General features: G+C 35.3%; 1 protein-coding gene across 3 annotated transcripts in view; it reads right to left on the reverse strand.

Annotated features, from left to right (window-relative positions):
• The window catches only part of Dredd (Caspase-8 Dredd), a 213,166-nt gene that overhangs the window by 173,058 nt on the left and 24,708 nt on the right, over window positions 1-15,400 (reverse strand). The window contains exon 2 of one of the 3 annotated variants that reach the window (XM_025307385.1): window positions 9,551-9,725. The exons of the other annotated variants lie outside the window; for them this stretch is intronic. The gene's annotated coding sequence lies outside the window, so the exon portion shown is untranslated. The remainder of the gene's footprint in view (window positions 1-9,550; window positions 9,726-15,400) is intronic. 3 annotated transcript variants of the gene reach the window in all.

Genomic DNA, 15,400 nt, shown 5'->3' on the forward strand with positions numbered 1-15,400 from the left:
GGGAAGTATGTGAGAGGGTATGGAGGGGGGAGAGTTGGCCGGAGGAATGGAGTGAGGAAGTGGTAGTACCGATCAGGAAGAAGGAAGAGGGGGAGAGAGTGGAAGAGTACAGGGGGGTAACGATAACGCAGACGGCATATAAAGTGTACGCAGCGGTACCAGTGAAGAGGCTGAGAGAGGAGCTGGAGAGGAAAAATATATTACCGGAGAGTCAGGCGGGGTTTAGGAGGGGAAGGGGGACAGTGAATAATATTTATGCACTGAATTATCTAATAAATAGGCAGGTGGAGAGGAGGAAGAGAAGGCTGGTAATGTTGTTTGTGGACTTAAAGGCTACCTTTGATTCAGTGAATAGGGAGGTGTTGGGGAGGGTGATGAGGGAGAGGGGAGTAAGGGAAGGGCTGGTTAGAAAATGTGAAGAGGTGTTAGGGGAGGTAAAGAACAGGGTGAGAGTAGGGGGAGAGGAGGGAGTTTTTTGGACAAGAAGGCGGGTGAGACAAGGGTGTCCGCTGAGCCCGATGCTATTCACGATTCTAATAGCGGATATAGATGAGGAGTTGAAGAGGAGGGTGGGGGGTGAGACTGGGGGAAGGGAAGGTGTACACGCTGGCATACGCAGATAATTTGGCGATTTTGGCGGAAGACGAGGAGGGGATGAAGGGGATGATGGCAAGACTGAAGGATATTTTGAAAGGAAAGGGTTGGAGGTAAATATAGAGAAGACAAAGATAATGAGGTGTAGGAGGAGTGGGGGGGATATGGAAGAAGGTGGAGTGGAGATGGAAAGGGAAGAGAATAGAGGAGGTGAAGGAATATAAATATTTAGGATATGTGATGAGGAGGAATGGAGGGCAGGAGGCACAGGTGAGGGATAGTATGAAGAAGGGAGCGAGGAAAATGGGGCAGGTATGGGGATTGGGGAAAAGGAGATTCGGAAAGGACTGGGGAAAGAGGATATGGCTGTTTGATAAGTAGGTGTGGTCGGTGATAAGTTATGGGGTGGAGAGAGAGGAGGAAAGAGGAAATGCAGGAAAGATATTTGAGATGGGTATTGGGGGTAGGAAGATGGACGCCAAGGTACATGGTGAGAGAGGAAATGTAGAGGGAATTGCTAAGGAGCAGAGCGGGAATAAGAGCTTGGGGGTTGAGAAGAATGAAAGAAGGTTGGGAGAAGGGAAGGGAGGGGAAATAGCAAGAAGGTGCTGGATGGAGATGAGGAGAAAGGTGAGAAGAGGAAAAGAGGTGGGGGGTGGGAAAAGGAGAGGAAAAGGTTCTTCGAGAACAGAGGGCGGAAAATTGATAGGATAGAAGAATTAAGGGAAGAAGGGGAGGAGATAAGGGGGAAGGAAATAGTGAACAGAGAAAAGAAAAGACAGGAGGAGGAAAGGATAGGGGAGTCGAGGGTCAATAAGGGGTATGGAAGGGTGAATGGAAGGGGAATACCGGAATATTTAAAGAAAGGATGGGAGGAAAATGGAGGAGGATAGCGAGGTTTAGGCTGAGGTGTGAGTTGAGAGGAGGAAGGTATTTGGAGGAAGAGGAAAAAAGGAGATGCAGGATGTGTGAGAGAAGGGAGGAGACGTGGAAGCATATTTGGGAGGAGTGTATGAGGTGGGGGGAAGAAAAGGGATGGCAGGGAATGGAGGGGGAGATGTTAGGGGAGGAGGGAAAGGAGAATGGGTGGATGAGGGAGGTGGAGAAATGGTGAAGAGAGGGAGAGGGAGAGGAAAGAGGGATAGAAAGAGCGGCGGAAACGGAGGTCAAGGTATGAAAAGAAAGGAATGGAGAGTGAGAGGGAGAGAGAGAATGGAAGAATGGAGGAATGAGAGTGGGTGTGAGGTGCGGTCTCTCTCTCTCTTTCTCTCTTTGCGCGCGGACAGAGAATAGTTTATAAGGATAAATGTAAGAAAGTAGATTGTAAAAGATAGGGGGAGGGGAAGAAGTGTAACCCCAAGGGAAAGCAATAAAGTTATTATATATATAACTAAAAATATTTATATGTTAATAGCATCACAATAGCACAACACAGCAACACAAATAAATTTTATAAAGTAATATGTTATAAAGTAAAAATATTTTTAATTTCCAAAACGGAATATTTAAAATAAAATTATAATTTATGACATTTATGTTTATCAAAACATGTTGGATGAACTTCCTTTTTACACAGCATACAAATTAAATGAGATTGTCTTATGCTATTTTTTTTGCACGGACATTTTCGCAAATTATGTCCTGACAATTTTACTAAATCAAATGTTATTTCTTCAACACGTTGAAAAAGTTGTTTGTTTTCTTTTCCTCCACTTACACTCAATTTCAAAAATGATTTTTGAATGAGATCTAACCAAGGCATTAACTTTTTACCAACTATTTCCTTCTAAATTATATATGCATTTAAAACATGCAGCTAATTATATTGAATGCCACATTTTACGAATATTTAACCGTTCTTCGTTCATCAAGATAGGTATAGGAGATAGTTACAACATCTTATCTAATTCATCGACGTCGCCCATAAATCTATTGTAAGAATGAACAATAGATGGTTTTGTCAAACGCACTTCTCTACTGTATCGCCTTTTTGCTATTGTTATATTTTGTTCTACTGTTTGAGTATGGCATAAGTTATTTACTTTATTCAACTATTTTTTAAGTGCGGCATTATCTAATAACCTGCACTTTATTTGGATCAATCTAAAATTAAATGCCGTAATAAAGGCATAAGTATTTATTATGTAGAGATAAAGTGTACATTTCATGTTTCACATAAATATAGCTGAAATAGCGAACTTCAATAGGTTAAGAGAAGGAAAATTACTTCTATAATATATGTATATAAACCCCTATGAAAAAACATGCCAAAAATACTTGGAAAAATATATCATTAATTAAAAAAATTTTACCGCTGTCGCTGACAATCACACTCGAACTCAACGCACAAGAATCTAAACACCTAATAATTATGCTGCCGAACTATCAAACTTCATTTATCAAAACGACCGATTTAATTTACTTTTATATAAAAAACAATAATATAAAAAAACAATTATATAAAAAACAATGCATATAAAAAACAAAAATTATTAAATATTTAATTACCCACTAATATTTTCCATACATTGTTATTTAAGAAGGAATATTTAAGATATTTAAGAAAGAAATTTAAGAAGAAATTTTACAGCTATGAGAATTTTCAAAACATTTTTTCTATTAATTTATATAATTGTTTTCGATCTGTATTTTAAAAACCACCCTTTTATCATGAGATATAGTCGCCATATTGAATCATTTTTTATTTTGTAATTTTGACGTCAGATTCGAAATCAGTTCATCAAAAACTCTCTGAAAGCATTTATTCTTCTAAATTATATGATTATTTTCTGTCTATTGAGACATGGTCTTGGAGACCATATCTAACGTTTCTACCTTTAAACCCGCACCATTGTAGAAAGAAAAAAATACGTGTCGATTATTTTTCGATGTTGTACAAGTGTGCAAAGTTTCATTAATTAGTGAGTGACACTTCCGTAAGTTTCCTTGTTAGATAATTTAAATTTTGGACTATGTTTGCAAACTTTCTTCTTGGACTCATTATGCCTTTTGGGGATATAGTAAACGAATAATAAAACTCACAAAGAAATGGCAAGATATGTTAAATCGATAATTGAATGAGTCATATTTTATTCGAATGGAGGGGTTGAGTACATAAAAATCCTAAAAGGATTTGCGTGCATGGGCCTTCGTTTGCGAGAAATTTGCAATTACAAAAACAGCTACTTGTTAAGTATAGTAACTTGGAATCAATAAGCGTAAAGCGCAATAGCTGCGGAAGCTAAGGTGCACGCTAGTATTTTATCGTCTACGTCCGAGGAGTGTTCGAGTCCTCGCAGTGCCAACATTTTTCTTTTTATAATATGTATTACTATATTTTATGATTCCATAATATTTTTAATATTTTTATTATTTTTTATAGAACAAAAGTTTATTTTTATTTTTTATATAATAAGATAGATATTATTATATACGTGTGCATTATATTTTTATCCTATAAAACATTCTACGTTAATGCGTCCAATAACCTTGTAATGTAATAATCAGCAGTAATAAACTAACAATTAACAATAATCAGCACTTATCCAACAATGCGTTCGATCGCTTCGCCAATTGCAGCATGTTTGTTGGTGTCGAAAAAAAGTGCGATCACGTTGCTTGGCATTTTTCATTCGACACAAAAGAAGACGAGCGCTATCGCATTGCTTGGTTCTTTTCAACATGAATTAAAACAAGCGTTATCGCGCCGTTTGGCTCTTTTTGATAAGATTTTTCCAATGAGCCCTGGGACGCTTTCTCTTTCTCTCTCTCTCTCTCTCTCTCTCTCTCTCTCTCTCTCTCTCTCTCTCTCTCTCTCTCTCTCTTTCTCTCTCTCTCTCTCTCTCTCTCTCTCTCTCAAACGATTAATATTAAATTTAAAAAATATAAAGTAAAAATGAAGAGAAAACTATATCACACAGTAGCTAGAATCGAACCAGAATCGCTAACTTACTCAGGAGACGACTAGGCTACTTAGCTATTAAACTTCTTGGTTGCTGATATTAACATACATACATGATATAAGAGTAGACATGATATAAAAATAGACGCATACAATTATTATGTATAAATTGTACACATGTGCGCGTATATAAACATACTTAAATTTGTAAAAAATGGGTGCACGCTAGTTTCCAAGCGTCATTGCCATGAGTTGTCCTAAGCCACCAAATGCTTTTCTATCTGGCTATGGACCACAGCACATCCATTGTCGTAGCGCCTTATATTATTTACGCAAATATTTTACGTTACGCAATACGTAAGCTAATTCTATGGCAACATACAACAAAAACGTAATGTAATGTCTTACATTATATCACATTGCGTTATCTTTCTATAGAATTGGCTTACATGTCGCATAACACAAAATAGCATAAGGGGCTACTATAATATACATATATAGGATGTTTAAAAAGTTCCAGTACAGCCGGGTAACTTTTGAAATATTAATTATCATAGAAAACTTCTTTGACAAAAGTTGCAGGAAATAAAAAAGGGTATTCAATGGTGACCTTTGACCTTAAGATAACTTTCAAGATCAAATAAAGCTCAACCCATTTTTGCAAATAGAAGTACATGTTTTTGATAGCGGAAATCGAAAGATCATAAAAAATTACGTCCAGATATGTATTTAGTCATGTTGACTTTTAATCTCTAGAGGTCATTTCAAGGTCATTGAACTTATACTTCCATAAGTTATGGTACGGTCCGATAAATCTGGAAATATTGGTTGTCGTAAGAAACTTCTTAGACAAAAGTTGCAGGCAATAAAAAAAGGTATTCAAAGGTGACCTTGACCTTTGACCTTCAGGTGACCTTCAAAGTCAAATGAAGGTCAACCCCGTTTTTTCAAATAGAAGCATATATTTTTGTCAGTTTGGGGGCGTTAATTACGAATCTGATGTCAAAATGAAGTTTCAACTCCATCCTACCCCGAAATTCGAATAATTTTTTTCGCTGTTTCAATCTCCGCTGACAAAAACACATGATTCGATTTGAAAAAACAGGGTTAACCTTCATTTGACCTTGAAGGCCACCTCAAAGGTCAAAGGTTAAGATCACCTTTGAATACCTTTTTTTATTCCTTGCTTTTATCTAACTTTTATCTAACAAAGAAGTTTCCTACGACAAATAATATTTCCAGATTTATCCAGCCGTACCGTAACTTATGGAAGTGTAAGATTTAATGACCTTGAAATTACCTCTAGAGCTCAAAATTGAACATGACTAAGGACATATCTGGACATATCTGGTAATTTTTTACGCTCTTTCGATTTCCGCTATCAAAACCACATGCTTTTATTTGAAAAAACGAGATTGACCTTTATATGACCTTGAAGGTTACCTCAAAGTCAAACGTCAAGGTCACTATTGAATACCTTTTCTTATTCCCTGCAACATACAGGGTATCCCATTTTAAGTGTCCACCTCAATTTTCTCTTACTTTTGATTTTATAGAAAAATGGTTCAGACACGTTTTGTATGGTTTCGAGGGGACCATAAGATGGTAACATTGATTTGACCTTGAAGAGTCATTTGAAGGTCATGTGAAGGTTACCTCAACTTTCTTTGGATGGCACCCCCTATTTTTTATTACATATTCTTGTAGCTGACCTCGAGAGCTTACCAAAATACTATAATCAAATGTTTTTCGGTGAAGTACTTTTCGAGTTATAAAGCTCCAAATTTACAAAATTTTGATAAAAATACAAACTATTTCGTAAAACATTCACTTTCCGATAGTCTTATCTTACATGATCCAACCAGTCAAGCCAAGATCCTAGCATGATCCAACTAGTCAAGGCAAGATCCGAGCATGATCCAGCCAGTCAAGGCAAGATCCGAGCATGATCCAGCCAGTCAAGACGAGATCCTGTATTGCCTGATAATCAATGAACTGTAACAATTGTGAAAGTGCAATTGTCAATTGTTTTAATGAAACAAATATCAAGAGGCTTGTTTCAAATTTCTTACTTGGGCAACTGTCGGTATTTTGGCGAAGTCTCAGACAGACGCATATTATTATCCATTGACTTTTTTTTGATAAGACAGGAATTTTTGGCTATTGGCGCTTTTTTCTTTAGAATTATGACTGCTTATCCACCAACTGAAATTGTGGACATGATTCGCATTTTGGATGAGGCCGGGAATAATTACTCGGCAGCAGAAAGGCTTTATGCTGAAAGATTTCCAGACAGACGCCATCCTGATAGGAAAGTAATAAAAAGACTCTGCGACAGAGCTGAACAGGGTTTTCTTAGAAGAAACCGGCGAAAATCGGGCCCTGATGAAGTTACATCATTGACTGTTATAGGTGCCGTTGCTTTGAATCCTCAAATCTCTACGAGACAAATTGAGAGGCAATACGGTATATCTAAATCAACAGCCAATCATGTGCTCAAGCTCAACAAGTTTCACCCATATCACATTCATCTAACTCAGCAATTGGAAGAGTGGGACTACCAACGCCGTGTACGTTTTTGTAACTGAGCTCGAGATCAAATACAACAAAATCCTCGGTTCATTGCTGATACGCTTTTTTCTGATGAAGCCACGTTTTGTAATAGTTTTGTAATAGAGGAGGCGTTAATAGACATAATTGCCATTATTATTCAGATGCTAATCCACATTGGCAGAGAAGCCAAGAGTTCCAACGGCAGTGGTCCATTAACGTTTGGGCAGGCATCCTGGGAGATGTTATTGTTGGTCCATATTTTTTTGAAGAAAATCTGAATGCGGCAATCTATCTAAGATTTCTTCAAGATGACCTGCCCAAACTCTTGAGACATGTCGACAATGATTTACTCAGACGAATGTGGTTCCAACAAGATGGAGCACCGGCTCATAGATCTCGAGCTGTTACACAATATTTAAACAATAGATTCCCGAATAGGTGGATTGGTATGGGCAGCTGAGTTCAAGAATGTCCCCCAAGATCACCCGACTTGACACCCCTAGATTTTTATTTCTGGGGCTACATTAGAGATATAGTTTATTCGCAAAAGCCTACAACTGTTGAAAATATGAAAAACCGGATCAGACAGGCTTGCAGAAATATTAATGTAGGTATTCTTGAAAAAGTTAGGGACGACTTTCACCATAGACTAGAGCTATGCATACAAGTAAATGGCCAAGTTTTTGAACACTTTAGGTAATTGTACACAAAAGAAGATCTTGCCTTGACTGGTTGGATCATGCTCGGATCTTGCCTTGACTGGCTGGATCATGCTCGGATCTTGCCTTGACTGGCTGGATCATGCTCGGATCTTGCCTTGACTGGCTGGATCATGCTCGGATCTTGTCTTGACTGGCTGGATCATGCTCGGATCTTGCCTTGACTGTCTGGATCATGCTCGGATCTTGCCTTGACTGGTTGGATCATGCTCAGATCTTGCCTTGATTGGTTGCATCATGTAAGATAAGACTATCGGAAAGTGAATGTTTTACGAAATATTTTGTATTTTTATCAAAATTTTGTAAATTTGGAGCTTTATAACTCGCAAAGTACTTCACCAAAAAACATTTGATTATAGTGTTTTGGGAAGCTCTCGAGGTCAGCTACAAGAATATGTAATAAAAAATAGGGGGTGCCATCCAAAAAAGGTTGAGGTAACCTTCACATGACCTTCAAATGACTCTTCAAGGTCAAATCAATGGTACCATCTTATGGCCCCCTCGAAACCATACAAAACGTGTCTGAACCATTTTTCTATAAAAGCAGAAATAAGAGAGATATTTGGGGTAGGCACTTAAAATGGGACACCCTGTATAATATATATTGTGGAGTAGCTAAAAATAAGAGACACGTATTTTCTTATACGTGCCCAATTCCATATTTTAGGGGTTAAAATCACCCTTACAAGGTATATCGGTATACCTGGTTTTCAGAGAGTGTATTTTAAAAACTATAAGATACAAAAAACTGTTTCAGATAAAAGTTGTATGGTTTTTGACGCTCCTTACAACTGTGTACTTAGATTTCTTAAAAATATTATATTTTTTATATCCCCCTCCTACCATTTTTATTTTTGCAAATTGAAAATTTTTGTAATGACAAGAATTGTAGCATTTTTTAAGCTGAATTCAACCATATATAGCTTAATTTTGTTAAGTGAAGTTATGATCAGTTTTTTGAAGTTAGGGACGATAAAGCTAGCAATTGTCCAATTCTGACCTCGGATTCGGATTCAGTGGATCAAAATACATAATATACTTGTCCGGTTTTAGGCACCGACCACTTTTTCTTGGGGGGCTGTGTTATTATTGATTATACTTGCTGGTTCGAAACTTTTGTTATCCTAATCACAGATATAAATATTAGGTGTTCCGGTTAGTTTTGAAGGATTTTTTTGCAAAAGAAATTCTTTTGAGAGATGTTTATTTTTGAGAGACGTTAAATTATATTTTATTTAAAATATTTTTCATCGATAGCTATAAGCTTTTCCCACTTTTCGGGCAACAAGTGAATTCCGCGATGAAAGAAATATTCGTTCTTCGAAGTAATTTACTCATCGAGCCATTTTTGTATTATTTCATATAATTTTAAATGCTGATCAGCAAGGCTGTGCTGGATAAATCGAACTAAGTGGTAATCGGAAGGAGCATAGTCAGGTAAATATGCGGCGTATAGAACCTCCATGATAGAACCTCTCACTGAAGTGTCGATAATGTATCTTTAACTGTTTTTGCAACATGCGGTCGAGCATTGTCGTGCAACAAAATTATTTTGCATTTTCTTTGAGCTATTACTGGATCTTTTTGGTTTAAGGCTTCTGTTTAAGGTCATTTTGACCAGAACTCCGCGTTGACAGTGGAGCCGCGATATAAGCGGCAGGAATGAGAACCTTCTACTGCATATTCACCGCTTGGTAAATGCGAGTAGGTTCTGTTGCATGTTACGAGTGCGTGCTACGATAAACAAAAACAGATAGCGAATCTATGTCTGTCTTTGTCTTACCGCCGGATAGCTGACAATCGATGCGGCTGATACAAGCCAGCGACAATCTTATCTCTCACGATCTATTTCATATGTGCCCTCCTTTTCACGTGATGCCTTAGAACCCACAAATATATGTGTATTGCTGCGCCCGTGTCTTTGGGGGACATGTTATCCCCACGCTCCTGGGAGTGGACTGCAAAGGAATCGAGTAGAGATTGTTTGATAGCTGTTGTTGTCAAGGAGGTTGTTTAATAAATAAAAAGGAAAGAAGAAGAGATGAGAGAAAGTCGCCCTGGTCTTGTCACGACGAACGGACGTATTAAAATAAAGCTTCTTTCGTTTTGTTAATTCCGTGTTATTTTTCTTACGCAAGGGCGCAACAGTATTATTGTAGCCCTTTATGCTATCCTGTGTTATGTGACATGTAAGCCAATTCTACAGAAAGGTAACGTAATATAATGTGAGACATTATATTACGTTTTTGTTGTATGTTGCCATAAAATTAGCTTACGTGTCGCGTGACACAAAATATTCGCGTAAATAGTATCTTTTTGAAAAATAAGGTAAAGAAATGACGCCAAGTACACGCGCTAGATGAAAATGTTTATTTGTTAAATAAAAAAGTTAAAACTTTAATAAAGAAAACATTATAAAAAGTAATATAGTACAAAAATCTGTTTAAATCAATTTCTTCTAAAAAAAGTTGTGATATCAAAAAGTTGCGCCAAAATAAAAATGAAAATTTGTACATTATTTATATCATATTTAACATTCAAAATGTTATATCCAATAAAATATTGACTTAAACAAAACTACGACATTCAATAAAATACAGATACTAATAAAATATGAATTTATATATCAAGCATTGATACTAAAAATAGAAAAACATCGTTATATAAAATAGTCTTGTTTTAAAAACCAAAAGACTCAAAGATTTAAAAATTTGAAGCATTGATAGCAAATTGATTGAAGCAAATTAAAGCATTGAATCTAATTAGTTTGGCAATATAGTTGGGTAAAAATGAGAAATATTTAATCACAAATATATTGTAGAAGAAGAATTCTTTTTAAATCTACTCTTCTTGAAACAGTAATTATATCAGAAAGTTGCGTCAAAACTAAAATTTAATTTGAACATTACGGCTTAATATTAAAATGGAAGTCATGAAAACTTATATATGACTATTTAATATATTAAAAGTGAAAAAGCTATTTACAAGATATTGCTTCCAAAACCAAAAAATCTTAAAGCATTGCACGTAATAAGTGTCTTAAGGAAAAAAAAGGGAAGGAATAATATAATAAAAAAAATTATTAATATAAAGAAATGTCCGTGTTTGTGTGAGTTATTAAAAATTTAAAAAGTATTTTATGCAAAGAACTTGGCGCTGATAGACTGAATAATATCCTAGGTTGTCGAAAAAATAAATCAATTTAATTAATTTAATAATATTGAACAATAATTCATAATAAATATACAGGGCTTGCCAAAAGTTCCGGAACGACAAATTATTTCAAAAAATAATGATTGTTTAAAACAATGTTTGGAACAAAAGCTGTAGGGCTTAAAAAAGTTATCAGATATTAATAATTGCTTGTCCTTGGAATGACCTTGAGAAACGTTGTCAAGGTCGATATAAAATTCTCAAATGGAAACTCTAATTTTTTTTACACCGTCTTTCTTCACTAATTAATTTGAACAAACTTTATCTGAAACACTTTTTTATCTGCCTAATATTTTTTAAGATATTTAAGAATAACTTGGTAACTTTTTCAATATTTAACTTACGATATCTCGCTAACTGTGTATCGGGATAAAAAAATAGTACTAGACTTTTCTATTCTATTTAATCTCAAGAATATATTGATACAATAATGCTCTATTTTTTGTTAATTTATCAATTCTTCGAAATTCCAAAATCATCAAATTAACAAAAGTCAGGGCGCTATTGTAACAATATATTCTTGAGGCCAAGTAGAATAAAAAGTTATCTTGTACTATTTTTTTATCCCGACAAACAGTTAGCGGGATATCGTCAGTTAAATATTAAAAAAGTTACCAAGTTATCCTTAAATATTTCAAAAAATATTAGGTGAATAAAAAAATGTTTCAGACAAAAGTTATTCAAATTAATTGGTGGAAAAAGGCGGTGTAATAAAAAATTGGAGTTTCCATTTAAGATTTTTATGTCGACCTTGATAACGTTTCTCAAGGTCATTTCAAAGTCAAACAATAATCAACATCTGACAGCTTTTTCAAGCCCTACAACTTTTGTTTCACACATTGTTTTAAATAATCATTATCTTTTGAAATAATTAGTCGTTCCAAAATTTTTGGCAGACCCTATATAACAAATATTTCTTACAAACTAAACTTATGTATACTAACTTATAATCTAACACCCATTCGATATGCTTATTTCTTTATGCACATCTACACACACACACACGCACACTCACATCCACACATACCCACACCCACACCCACACCCACACACCACACCCACACCCACACACACACATGCGCGCGCACGCACACGCACAATATTAACTCACACGAACACACACATTTCTTTGTATTTATAATTTTTTTATTACATTGTTCCTTCACTTTTTTTCCTTATGATAGTTATTATTATATTCGGTTTAGCAGCACCAAGTTTTTTGCATTAAATATTTTTTAAATTTCTAATAACTCCCACAAACACGGACATTTCTTTATATTAATATTTTTTTTTATTACATTGTTCCTTCCCTTTTCTTTCCTTAAAACAGTTATTACGTGCAATGTTTTAAGATTTTTTGGTTTTGGAAGCAATATCTTGTAGATAGCTTTCTCACTTTTAATATATTAAATAGTTATATATAAGTTTTCATGACTTCCATTTTTAATATTAAGCCGTAATGTACAAATTAAATTTTAATTTTAACACAACTTTCTGATATAATTACTCAAGAAGAATTACTCAATTGCAACAAGAGTAGATTTAAAACGAATTCTTCTTCTACAATATACTTGTGATTTAAATATTTCTCATTTTTACCCAACTATATTTCCAAACTAATTAGATTCAATGTTTTAATGTTTCAAATTTTTAAATCCTTGAGTCTTTTGGTTTCTAAAACAAGACTATTTTATACAACGACGTTTTTCTATTTATATCCCGTGAGGAGAACTTGAAACCCCTATCGGGCGCGTCCCCGGGTGACGGACTGGGGAAAGCTCGCCGGTGTAAACCAGAGAGTAGGAGGGAAATAAAATACCTCTCGCGGACCAACAAGACAAAACATGCAATGCACAAAACAAATGGACTGAATACCCCAGGTGGTACTCCAGTTGAGAAGCTGGGCAATCCACCCTCGAAAGAAGCTGGCCCTAAGGATTCTGGGAAGGGCCATACACTGTGTGAGTTGTATAGTAACAATCGGAATGATGTGCCACCAATAGAGATACACCAGATAAAAACACAAAGCGAACATAAGTTATACGATGCGTGGAAGATGGAGAAAGACAACAATACAAAGCTAGCGTATGATATAGCAAATCTACAACAATTGCTAGATATGCAAAGGGAACTGAATACCCTCTTAAACAAAAATAACAATTATGAAACCAAACAAGAAGAAAATAAGGTTGAATATTGTACGGATGAGGAGGAGTTAATTAAAGAAACAGAGTGGATAATTAAAGGTAGGAAAAAAAAACGGAAAATAACTACGTCATCAGAAAGTTCACTACAAACTCAATCTCAACATAAAATCCAAGACATGATAAATAAACCACAGAGCAAGCAAAGAGAAAATAAAAAACCTCCCCCAATTATAGTCAGTCAAATTGGGAATTACGATGCTTTGTATAGTGATCTGGAAGATAAAAAAATAGTATTTAAGGCCACTATGCTGAATAATGAATAGGTTAAAGTCAATGTAGAGGACCCAGAAGAATATAGAAAGCTGACTAAAATTCTTAATGACAACACTTACCAATGGCATGCATACCTATGAAAATAAACAGACAAGGCCCATCAAAGTAGTTGCAAAAAAACTGCACTACTCATGTAAGCCGGAGATGGTAATTGAAGATATTAGAAATAAAGGTCTGGAGATAATAGAAGCAGTAAATATATTGAGTATAAGAGACAAAACACCCTTATCACTATTCATGCTTACGTTTCAAAACAGCGAAAATACTAAAAAAATCTATGAAATTAAGGAAATTCTTGGTATGAAGGTGGAAATTGAACCATTAAAGAAATCAAAATTGATTCCGCAATGCAAAAAATGTCAAACGTTTGGACATACCCAGCACTTTTGCATTAGAGAACCAAGTGTGTTAAGTGTGCTGGAAAGCATTTAAGCAAAGAGTGTAAGAAACTAAAGCAAGAGCAACCTAAATGTGCTAACTGTGGTGAAAACCACCCAGCTAACTATAGGGGTTGTGAGGTGGCTAAAAAGCTGCAGATTGTAAGAAATGAGGTAATAAGGAAAAAAACAAAGAAGCAAATAAGATCGGCCTATATAATATAAGAGAAAACCTTTAGCCAAGCTGTCCTGGGAAATAAAATCATGGAAAATGAAACGCAGAATAAAAACAAAATACAAGACGAAAACAATACCAATATAATACTGGGGAAACTAATTGAAAAGCTGGACAAACAGGAAGAAGAGTTTAATGTGCAAGGAAAACTATTAAACGGTATACTAGAAAGACTTTCAAAACTAGAAGGGAAAAGCAACAGAGCAGAAATTCCAAAAAAAAAAAAGAAGATAACCAACAAGCAAGATCTGAAAATAGTAACATGGAATGCTAATGGCATTAGACCCCAAGAGGACCACCAAGAAGAATTACAAGTTTTCTTAGATACCCAAAATATAGATATATGTCTTATATCTGAGACCCATCTCGTCAAACAAGGCTACATTAAATTTAAAGGATATAAGGTTTACAGTACAAAGCATCCCCAAAACATGGCTAGAGGAGGCAGTGCAGTCATAATTAAGGAAAATATAAAGCACAATGAAGAAAAACACTATGAACTAGATATACTCCAAGCGACTGTAGTTAATATTAAAATTGGTGGGCACAAAATAGCAATTTGTACAGTATACTTCCCACCTAGAAGCAATCTCAAGAAAGAGCAGTACCTAAACTTCCTACGAAACAAGTTTATAATAGGAGGAGACTTCAATGCAAAAAATACCTATTAGGGATTAAGGGTAACCACAACTAAAGGAAAAGAGCTAATGGCGGCAATAAAAGAACTGAAATGCAACTGCCATTTAACAGGTAAATCTACCTACTGGCCAGCGGACGAACAAAAGATGCCTGATCTATTGGACTTTTTTATTTCTAAAAAATTATCTGTCAATTATACTAACATCATAGAAAGCTTTGACCTAAACTCAGATCATTCTCCTGTAATCCTCATCATAAGTGAAAGACCGATAGAAAGGGAATGCAATCCTACATTGACTAATAGATCAACTGACTGGGAAAAATTTAAGATTGATCTATCAGAAAAGATTAAACTGAATGTTACATTCAAGTCTAAAGATCAACTTGATGAGGAAGCGGAAAATCTAGTAACTGATATCCAGCAAACTGCTTGGAAGAATAGGATCATAGCAAGAAGAACAGTAGGTAACAATTACTCACAAGAAATCAAAGAATTGGTTAGAGAAAAGAGAAAGGCAAGGAAAAAATGGCAGCAAACTAGAGCACCGGTAGACAAAAACAAATTAAATAATCTTACTCAACAATTAAGAAGAGAAATTCAAGATATTAAAAATATGTCCATTAACTCATATTTACGAAACTTAACAGCGGATAAAGACACAGAATATTCCCTATGGAAAGCCACAAAA

The sequence above is a fragment of the Harpegnathos saltator genome, unplaced genomic scaffold, assembly GCF_003227715.2.
Source record: "Harpegnathos saltator strain DR-91 unplaced genomic scaffold, Hsal_v8.6 scaffold851, whole genome shotgun sequence".
NCBI lineage: Eukaryota > Metazoa > Arthropoda > Insecta > Hymenoptera > Formicidae > Harpegnathos > Harpegnathos saltator.